Source organism: Mandrillus leucophaeus, unplaced genomic scaffold (assembly GCF_000951045.1).
Source record: "Mandrillus leucophaeus isolate KB7577 unplaced genomic scaffold, Mleu.le_1.0 Scaffold36, whole genome shotgun sequence".
In the NCBI taxonomy this organism is placed as follows: Eukaryota; Metazoa; Chordata; class Mammalia; order Primates; family Cercopithecidae; genus Mandrillus; species Mandrillus leucophaeus.
The window spans coordinates 5,013,621-5,022,685 of record NW_012103809.1 but is presented as its reverse complement, the minus strand read 5'-3'; the positions used below and the strand labels follow the sequence as shown (position 1 = coordinate 5,022,685).

The 9,065-nt window shown below is 40.4% G+C and overlaps 1 long non-coding RNA gene across 1 annotated transcript in view; it reads right to left on the bottom strand.

Moving 5' to 3' along the window:
- The window catches only part of LOC105546459, a 24,070-nt gene extending 16,747 nt beyond the window's left edge, over positions 1 to 7,323 (bottom strand). Inside the window, exon 1 of the long non-coding RNA XR_001007098.1 lies at positions 7,141 to 7,323. This is a non-coding gene — a long non-coding RNA (uncharacterized LOC105546459). The remainder of the gene's footprint in view (positions 1 to 7,140) is intronic.
- Between the last annotated feature and the right edge of the window lie 1,742 nt (positions 7,324 to 9,065).

Genomic DNA, 9,065 nt, shown 5'->3' with positions numbered 1-9,065 from the left:
CTTAGTCCATTTGCATTGCTATAGTGGAATGCCTGAGGCTGGGTAATTCATAAAGGAAACAGATTTATTTGGCTGATGGTTCTGCAGGCTATGCGGGAAGCATGGCGCCAGCATCTGCTCAGCTTCTGGTGAAGTCCTCAGGAAGTTTCTACTCATGGTGGAAGGTGAAGCGGGAGCAAATAAGTCACATGACAAGAGAGGAGGAGGCCAAAGAGAGGGGAAGGAGGCAGCAGACTTCTCTTAACAACCAGATCTTGCAGGAGCCAAGAGTAAGAACTCACTCCATCTTGTGAGAATGGCACCAAACCATCCCAAGGAATCCACCTCATGACCCAAACACCTCCCACCAGGCCCCACCTCCAGCACTGGGGATCACATGTCAACATGAGACTTGGAGGGGACAAACATTCAAGCTATATCAAATATTCACTATTCTGAACAAAAAAAAAAAAATAATAAGGATAAGTGAACAGATCTGCCACCAACACTCTACCAGCAAAATTGTCTCTGAACTATTTAGTTCCAGGAGCAGCAACATCAGCATCACTCAGGCAGTTGTAAGAAATGCAGATTCTCAGGCCCCTGCCTGGACTTACTGAATCAGAAACTCCAGGGGTGGGACCCAGAAACAGGTGCTTTATCAAGCCCTCCAGGTGGTTCTGAGGCAAGCCCGAGGCTGAGGACTGTTGGTCTCACACAATTCACTATGTGAAAGACCCGAGGTGTCTGCGTATAACCCAACCATAAGGCACTGCTTCATTGCTTACTGATGAGACAGGTGAACCAATAGGATCTCAGAGAACCTGACCCATATTGCTAGCATTTTTTTTGTTTGTTTTTGTTTAATTGAGACAGTCTCGCTCTTGTTGCCCAGGCGGAGTGCCATGTCACGATCTTGGCTCACTGCAACCTCCGCCTCCTGGGTTCAAGCGATTCTCCTGCTTCAGCCTCCCAGGTAGCTGGGATTACAGGCATGCGCCACCATGCCCAACTAATTTTGTATTTTTAGTAGAGATAGGGTTTCATCATGTTGGTCAGACTGGTCTCGAACTCCTGACCTCAGGTGATCTACCCATCTCGGCCTCCCAAAGTGCTGGGATTACAAGTGTGAGCCACCTCACCGGCCTACCATGTTTTTCATGCCAGAGGAAAGAGAATCACGTGGAGGTGAATACACTGTTTCATTTTGTTGTTTTCAACCAAGGCCCATTGGTGTAAAATATATAAAATCAACTGAGTGTCACAAAAAGGTAAAAAACAAAGCCACTTAGATGATCTTTTTTTTTCTTTGCAATAGGAAATGTAACATACTTAATTTTCTTTCTCTTTTTCAGTTAACTGTGAGAAACATAAGACAAAGCCAGGAAAGATAACTCAGTTTTCTATCATGGTTAATTAAAAGAGAGACAACAGATTTTACAAAGGTGCTGATTTTCTTGAAGGGCAAAGACTTTCATTCTATCTCTTTAGTATCCAGCCCACTCTTTAGTTTGAAATAGTTGTCCAATAAATATTCACTGAAATTATGGCAAAATGTAAATAAGAGCAAGGAAACAAGTAAAAAGAAAAAACATAGAAAAACAGCCCAGAGAGAAATATAAACATGAGATAAAGAAAAAAAAATGATAGAAACATATACAGAGAGAAAGAAGACAACAAGGGGAAAATAAAGAAAAAAATGACAGAGGTAAAAAGCAAAGAGATGACACCTTGAGATGCAAAGGACTAAACTGATTTATAAATTATAGGGGCAAGGCTCATGATCTTCCAGTTCAATAATCTAGCTACTAAGGAATGCAGTATTTCACTTTTAAAAAATTATTTGTGAAAACCCTTGTCCCAAAATGCTGGCCAATGTCAAAGCCCAAGAAGTAGATTCTTAGGGGCTCTCCCTACTGGGAGGAGCACGTTTTGTCAAATGGAGATACTGGATCTAATATGAGTTGCTGTCCCACGGTGCTCAAACCAAGGAGGGTGACTAGCTATGAGAAATGGGGCAGATTCTTGTATGAAGAGAAGAGGGGAAGGGAGATTTTGGTTCTTTTAAAGTATTGCACTTTGCGGAGAATATTTCTCAGAGTTTCAACTGCAGCTGTTTCACAGATCTGTAAGCATGGGAAACATGGCTCAGTGGACCAAAGTCTGTGAATTCTCACCTTGAACCGCAATTCACTGCTAACCTCTCAGCCAGTCAGTATCCTATCTCATGCTTAGTTTTGTCTCTACAATGGGAATAGACTCTAATATTGTAAGGTGCAGAATAACCAACAAAATTGGTCCTGAGAACTTAGAGATGCAAATAGTAATTACGTTTTAAAATTTGTGAATAGTATTTTATAGCAGTAACCTAATAGTTCAAGAGGGATTGTAGGCGGAGTTGGCCTAAGGGAAAAATATGATCTGATGTAAATGTTGACAGGAGACATCCAGTCACTCCAAAGGAGGGATATGGTTGTTCAAGAAAAGATCATCAGAGCCAGGCGTGGTGGCTCACGCCTGTAATCCCAGCACTTTTGGGAGGCCGAGGGGGGTGGATCACTGGGTCAAGAGATTGAGACCATTCTGACCAACATGGTGAAACCCCGTCTCTACTGAAAATACAAAAAAAAATTAGCTGGGCATGGTGGTACGCTCCTGTAGTCGCAGCTACCTGGGAGGCTGAGGCAGGAGAATCACTTGAACCTGGGAGGCGGAGGTTGTAGTGAGCCAAGATCACGTTACTGCACTCCAGCTTGGCGACAGAGCGAGACTCCATCTCAAAAAAACAAAAAAAAGAAAGAGAGAAAGAAAAGATACCAGAAAGCACAAACTACCATAATACACAACAAGAGCCATGTCTTAAAAGTTATAGGACTTCATCCGTTTCCAGGTAAGGGAAGTTTTTCCAGTTAACACTTTCCTTCAGTAAAGCACCAACCCTCCATGCAGTGTCAGTGGAGGCTGGACATGCATTTTGCCAACTGGAAATCAACAAGAGAGTCCAATGAGGAAAAACAACCCACACTTCCATTCCTACCTTTCACACTCAATCAAATGTCCTTATCTCTCTGTAGGCTGGAACTTCCAATAATGTGAATAACAACATATTTCATCCACAAACAGAAAGTAGAATCCATCTTATAGACAGTTCCATAGCTTCTTAAGCTTTTTTGAACTTGCCATTCTTTTGATATTTAATGGAAATCAATCACTAAACATCATACAGAGGAAACAAATTGAAGAGTTAAACTTTTTGCTCAAAGAAAAACATTACAAAGAAAAGAAGGGTAACAGTGAGAAACAACATGGAAATATTTGTTGTCTACACATGTATGGAGATGCAAGTATATCCACATAGAGAAATATGCTATCCTTTAATATCAGTGAAGAAACTTCTTCTTTACCTTCCTTTTAAGAGTGGCAGATCTGAATTTCTGTGCATCTCACGTTGGTCTCTTGGCGGCTTACTGTGTACATCTTCAAAGCCAAGACTACGGGGGCAATGGGAAGACATTTTTCCTTGTGTAACATTATCCTAACAAGTGTGGCTATTATTGAATCAATTAAGCTTATAAGGATCATTTTTGAATCAATTTGTCTAACTGTACAAATAATATCTAAGCTTCCATGTGAGTATTATTTTTTATCAAAAAAATGTACTTATACCATTTTCTATTGATCAAATTGTTACACTATTTTTTAAAAATAAAAAGAAGAGGCAAGACTTTGATTACGTGATGGCTAAAACATAATGATGACCTTGGGTGAAGCCTGGGAGACAGCACTTCCCTTGCTGACTTATGACAAATATTCAAAGGCATGGAATTCTGGGGCGAAGGGAAAGAGAATGTAGGTTTAGCCCATTAATAGAGCCCCTGTCTTGTCATTTAAAGCTCTTTCTTCGCTTGAAGAAAATACAAGGTTGATTTTACTAGGACCTATTGTTAGGTTTCCACCATTACATGTCTCTTGCATTTGTGAACAGATTTTGGCAGAATGCAAAAGAGAGAGGAGGCAATCCAAATGTTAAGTTCCTTGTACACGAGAAAAATAAAGTGGTAAGTGTTCATATTTAATGGCAATAATTTTAAAAAGTGTTTATGCAACATATGCCTTTATGAAAATGTATTTCTGTTTTGTTTTTGTTTTTTTGAGGCAGAGTCTCGCTCTGTCTCCAGGCTGGAGTGCAATGGCACAATCTCAGCTCACTGCAACTTCCGATTCCCTGGTTCAGGCAATCCTCCTGCCTCAGCCTCCCAAGTAACTGGGATTACAGGCACGGGCCACCATGCACAGCTAATTTTTGTATTTTTAGTAGAGACGGGGTTTCACCATGTTGGCCAGGATGGTCTCTATCTCCTGACCTTGTGATCTGCATGCCTTGACCTCCCAAAGTGCTGGGATTACAGGCGTGAGCCACCACACCCGGCCAACATATTTCTGGTTTTTGAGATCATATTCTTCTCTTGCCCCAAAAGACTGAAGAGAACTAACATTTATTGAGTACTTACTATAAGCTAAGCACTTTGCAACATTATTTTCTTAATTTTCCACAACTGAATTATGTGAATATTATTATTCTCATTTTCACACAAGGAAACTGAAGCCAAGAGAATAAAAACTTGGTCACTGTTATCAAACAGCCACTGGCTGAGTTGGGATTCCAATTAGTTATGTGCAATTTAAAAACCAGAGGACTTTCTATTTTATGTTGTTGCACCATTTTTAAACAATATTGATTTGGAGTTCTAAGATGTCTCCTCTCATTGTTGATTGTCAAAAAACCCCATCATGCACTTTCTCAGATACATCTATCCATATATATCCCCAGTGTCATGGTCAAGTGCGTGAACTCTGGAGTGAAACTACCTGCATTCAAACACCAGCCCCGACTGACTTCACACACTAGGCAAGGGACTTAACCACCCAGACTCATTTTCCCATTTGTAAAACAGTTATGATGATGATAGTGTACGTAGCTTAAAAATGAGGTCTAGAACATTTTAAACACTATGCAAGTGTTAGCCACGACTGTTCTATCAATAAGGGTGGAACTTTTGGGTAATATTCATTCAGTGTATCTTGGCTGGAACAGTCTGGGCAATGAAAATTTAGTGGTAAGGAGGCCAAGATTTAAATTTACATCAACTTTTAGACTGGTTCCCTTTCTTTCTGCTCTATGCCTACAGATTCTCTAACTCCACTCAGCTATATTAATGAATATCATGGGTCTAAAGGGATCCCTGAATTAGAACAATCATATGCTGTCTACAAAACACGTGACTTATTGAGGATCATAGAGTGGGTTAGTCATGCAATGGAATATGAGCCTTTTAGTGTTAGAATTAAATACACTGATTCTATGCCCCCATTCATAGCAGCATCATTCACAGTCTCCAAAAGGTGGAAACACCCACATATCCATTGACAGGTAAATGGATAAACCACACGTGGTATATCCATTGACAGGTAAATGGATAAACCACACGTGGTATATTTATACAGTGGAATATTGTTCTGCCTTTAAAAGAAGGGAAATTCTGACACATGCTACAACATGGATGTACCTTGAAAGCAAAATGCTCAGTGAAACAAGTCAGTCACAGAAGAACAAACACTGTATGATTCTGCTTACATGAGGTACCTAAAGTAGGCAAATTTGTAGAGACAGAAAGTTGAATGGCAGTTGCCAGGGGCTGCGGAGAGTGGGAAATGGGAATTGCTTAACGGGGATTGAGTTTCAGTTTTGCAAGATGAAAGAGTTCTGGAATTGGTTGCACAACACTGTAAACATACTTAACACGACTGCACTATACACTAAAAAAATGGTTAAGATGGTACATTTTATGTTACGTGTATTTCACCACAATTTAAAAATATTGTTTAAATACTGATTTCAGTCAAACCAACTATGGCGATCACAGTGGCCACCAATTAGTGGGAGGGTATTCTGTTGTTAGTGGTCTATGAGACCTGATGAAATTATCAATGCTTTTCCCTATCAGCAGCCAATCTCAGTGATATGCTGCAGCTGTTGCCTGTATTACCCAGTACGAGAAAGAGTCTGGGCCACCCACCTTTGGCCTTTGATTCTTTGCTAGAGGAGCCACACATAGGACTCTTGAATTAAGGAGGATGTGTGGAGAAAATGCATGTATGCCTCCCTGAGAAGGTCACCCTGCTGAACCGCTTTACGTATGGTAGAATGAGCGGCAGCGTTAAAACCTTCCATGTAGGTCAATAGTGTCAAATCTCATGGTTGTCAAATGGAACGTTTCTGTTTCCGATGACATCTTTGGAGCTCTAGGAAATAGCCTAGGGTCTCTGTGTTTGAATCCATGTTTTTTCATGGCTTATGAATGTCAAGTCTACAGTTTGGAACCTGGGCAATTTCCTCAAACAGAAAATGGTTGCACTCTCTCATTAATTAGGACCTATTTAGAGATCTATGATCAGTGGTTTCGATATGAGCCCTTTAGGTTAGAATTGCTGCCTATCAATTCTTTTAAAGTGTGTTTAAATTACACTAGTTTTTGTGAGTTGCAGATCTTTCATGTTTTCCAGGTGAGAGGGAGAAGGAGAGAGGACAAACATTTCATGTTTCAACACAAATGAGTCTCCTTCAAGTCCAGTGTATTAATTAACAACTGGTTAACCTTAAAAATTGTAGTATAGTACAAACAGGAATCTATTTATTTCCACTAACTAATTCATTTATTTAGACATTAGTATGAATTCTTTATTCTTCCCTCTCTGACTGCCTACACACTTCCACTCACACACACACACACACGTACAAGGAAATTTAATTTGTATTAAATTATCCATCATATATTACAAGGAAATTTAATTTGAAACAACCACAACTTACACCACTAAAAGAGTAGACACTTTATCTCTGATACCTTTGACACCTACTATTACAGGCTTATTTCAAGAACACAATTTTCAAATACATTGTAGTTGGCTCTACAAAAATTAAAATGCAAAATGACAGGTTTTTTTTTTAACCTCAAATGTCTCATGATTCAAACCCTCTTGAACAGTGTAGGCCACTCTGAAGATCAAGTGCCACCTGTTACGGGAAAGGGTACAAAAGACCTTTGACCTGTCTGCTGCTGGGGAGTTTTGGCCACATCTGGGATTTCCATCAGCACTCACCTTCTTCAGCCCATGAAGAGGCTATGGCAGGTGTTGGTTAAAGAGGGGAAGTTGCTTTCAAAAGACTGAGATGAAAGAACTACTGGAATCAAATAGCTTACTGTAAAGACTGATTTTCTTTTGCACAGTCCTAAGAAATGACCTGTCCTTGGCCTTCCAAGATCTTGCTTCCAGAATATCAACCTGTCAGGACTGGAAAGAAGCAAAAGCAGGTGAGACCATCCGAGGCGATCAGAGGGTCTTGATGGCAAAAACAAAGTGACTCTGTCCCTTTCCCAGACCCCAGACTCCCAGCTATGGTGGGACTAAGAATGCTGAATGCTGGTTCTCAGGCCAGTGAACCTAAGAAACTGAAGAGCACGAAAAGTGCTCTTGGCAGGAACTATTTTAGTAGTGCTCAAAATACTTTTAATGAGAAGGGGAAGCAGGAACTTCAAATAAAGTTTCTCTTTTGCATTCCACCAAGAACAGATGTTTGCTTTATTCAAAGAAAAGTTTCATGGGGGTGATTTCATGCATAGCTAAGAGCAGTAGTAGGGTTTTTTAGCTGTTAGAGCTGGGGTTGATTTACATAATCAGGGTATTACCACTCCTGTGGCTTTCTACCTATATGCTATTAAACATATGTGTGTGTGTGTGTGTGCGTGTGTGTGTGTGTGTGTGTGTGTATATATATGTGTGTTCATAACGCTGGAATCAAGTAAAAGATCCACCATTATTTCCTCATCATTCTTGGGAATATTTACAGTATCAGGGCTGCTCTCTTATCCTGCAGTTGTAATAAAAGCAGCACTTTGTACAAACATCTCATTTAATTATGATGACAATCCTATGAGATAGGAATTACTGTCCCCACTACATAGATGGGAAGACCGATGCTTAAAGAGGTTGAATACACATGCTGAGGTAGCATAAACAGGAGGTGGCAGAGTTGGGATCTGAGCTGAGGAAGTCCAGGGCTCTCAATTACACTCCCACAAGATAAAGAGCATACATTGTACAGGCTGCACGAAGTCATGAAGAAATCTTGGGTAACCATCTGCAAGCCCATTTACTGATTTTCCTCCCTTTAACAGGACTGACCCACAAGCCCACACAGTGTGACATCCGCTGTTCGCTACCACTTCACCCTGCGTCTCTCTACTTATGCTGATTTCCGTCCTTTCCAAGATTAGCATTTGGCCTGCCTTCTCTCTGTGGCCTCACTGGCCAACCCTGTCAGCAGTGTGCCCTGAATAGTAGAATCAGGCATAAAGTCCTTGTCCATCTTTCCTAGTAGAAAGGGGATTCCTCCATGGACTTATGGAGCTGCCCAGTTTATGTAACCATAGCTGACTGCCTAGTCTCTTCTTTCACCGGAGCTCCATGATACCATATCCTGTTGAAAATGACACAAGAAGGAAGAAAAAGTCCCTTTAGCTGGTAGTCATCAACGTTTCCTTTCCACCCCCTCCAGTATGTCTTCATACTTTCTCTTTCAGCTCTTCAATCTACTGGATTTTTAAAGAGGCTGTGCTGTGTTGCTATGTTCCAGATAGGTAGGTAGGTAGGTAGGTAGGTAGACAGATTAGATAGATGGATGGATAGATGAATAGATTAGATAGATAAATAGTAGATACATAGATGAATTGATTAAGTAGATGAATAGATAGGTAGGTGGATAGATGAATATATTAGATACATGATAAGATAGGTAAATAGATTACATAAATAGACAAATGGAAGATAGATGAATGCATTACATGGATGGATGGATGGATGGATGGATAGATGTAGATAATAGATGGATGGATAGGTGAGCAGATAGATAAATAGATAGATGCATATTCTTGGCTTGGGTTACCCCAGAAGCAACCTGAAATAAGAATTCACATGCAAGTAGGAAACACTGGTAGGGGAATAGAGAAGTGAGAACTAGGCAAGGG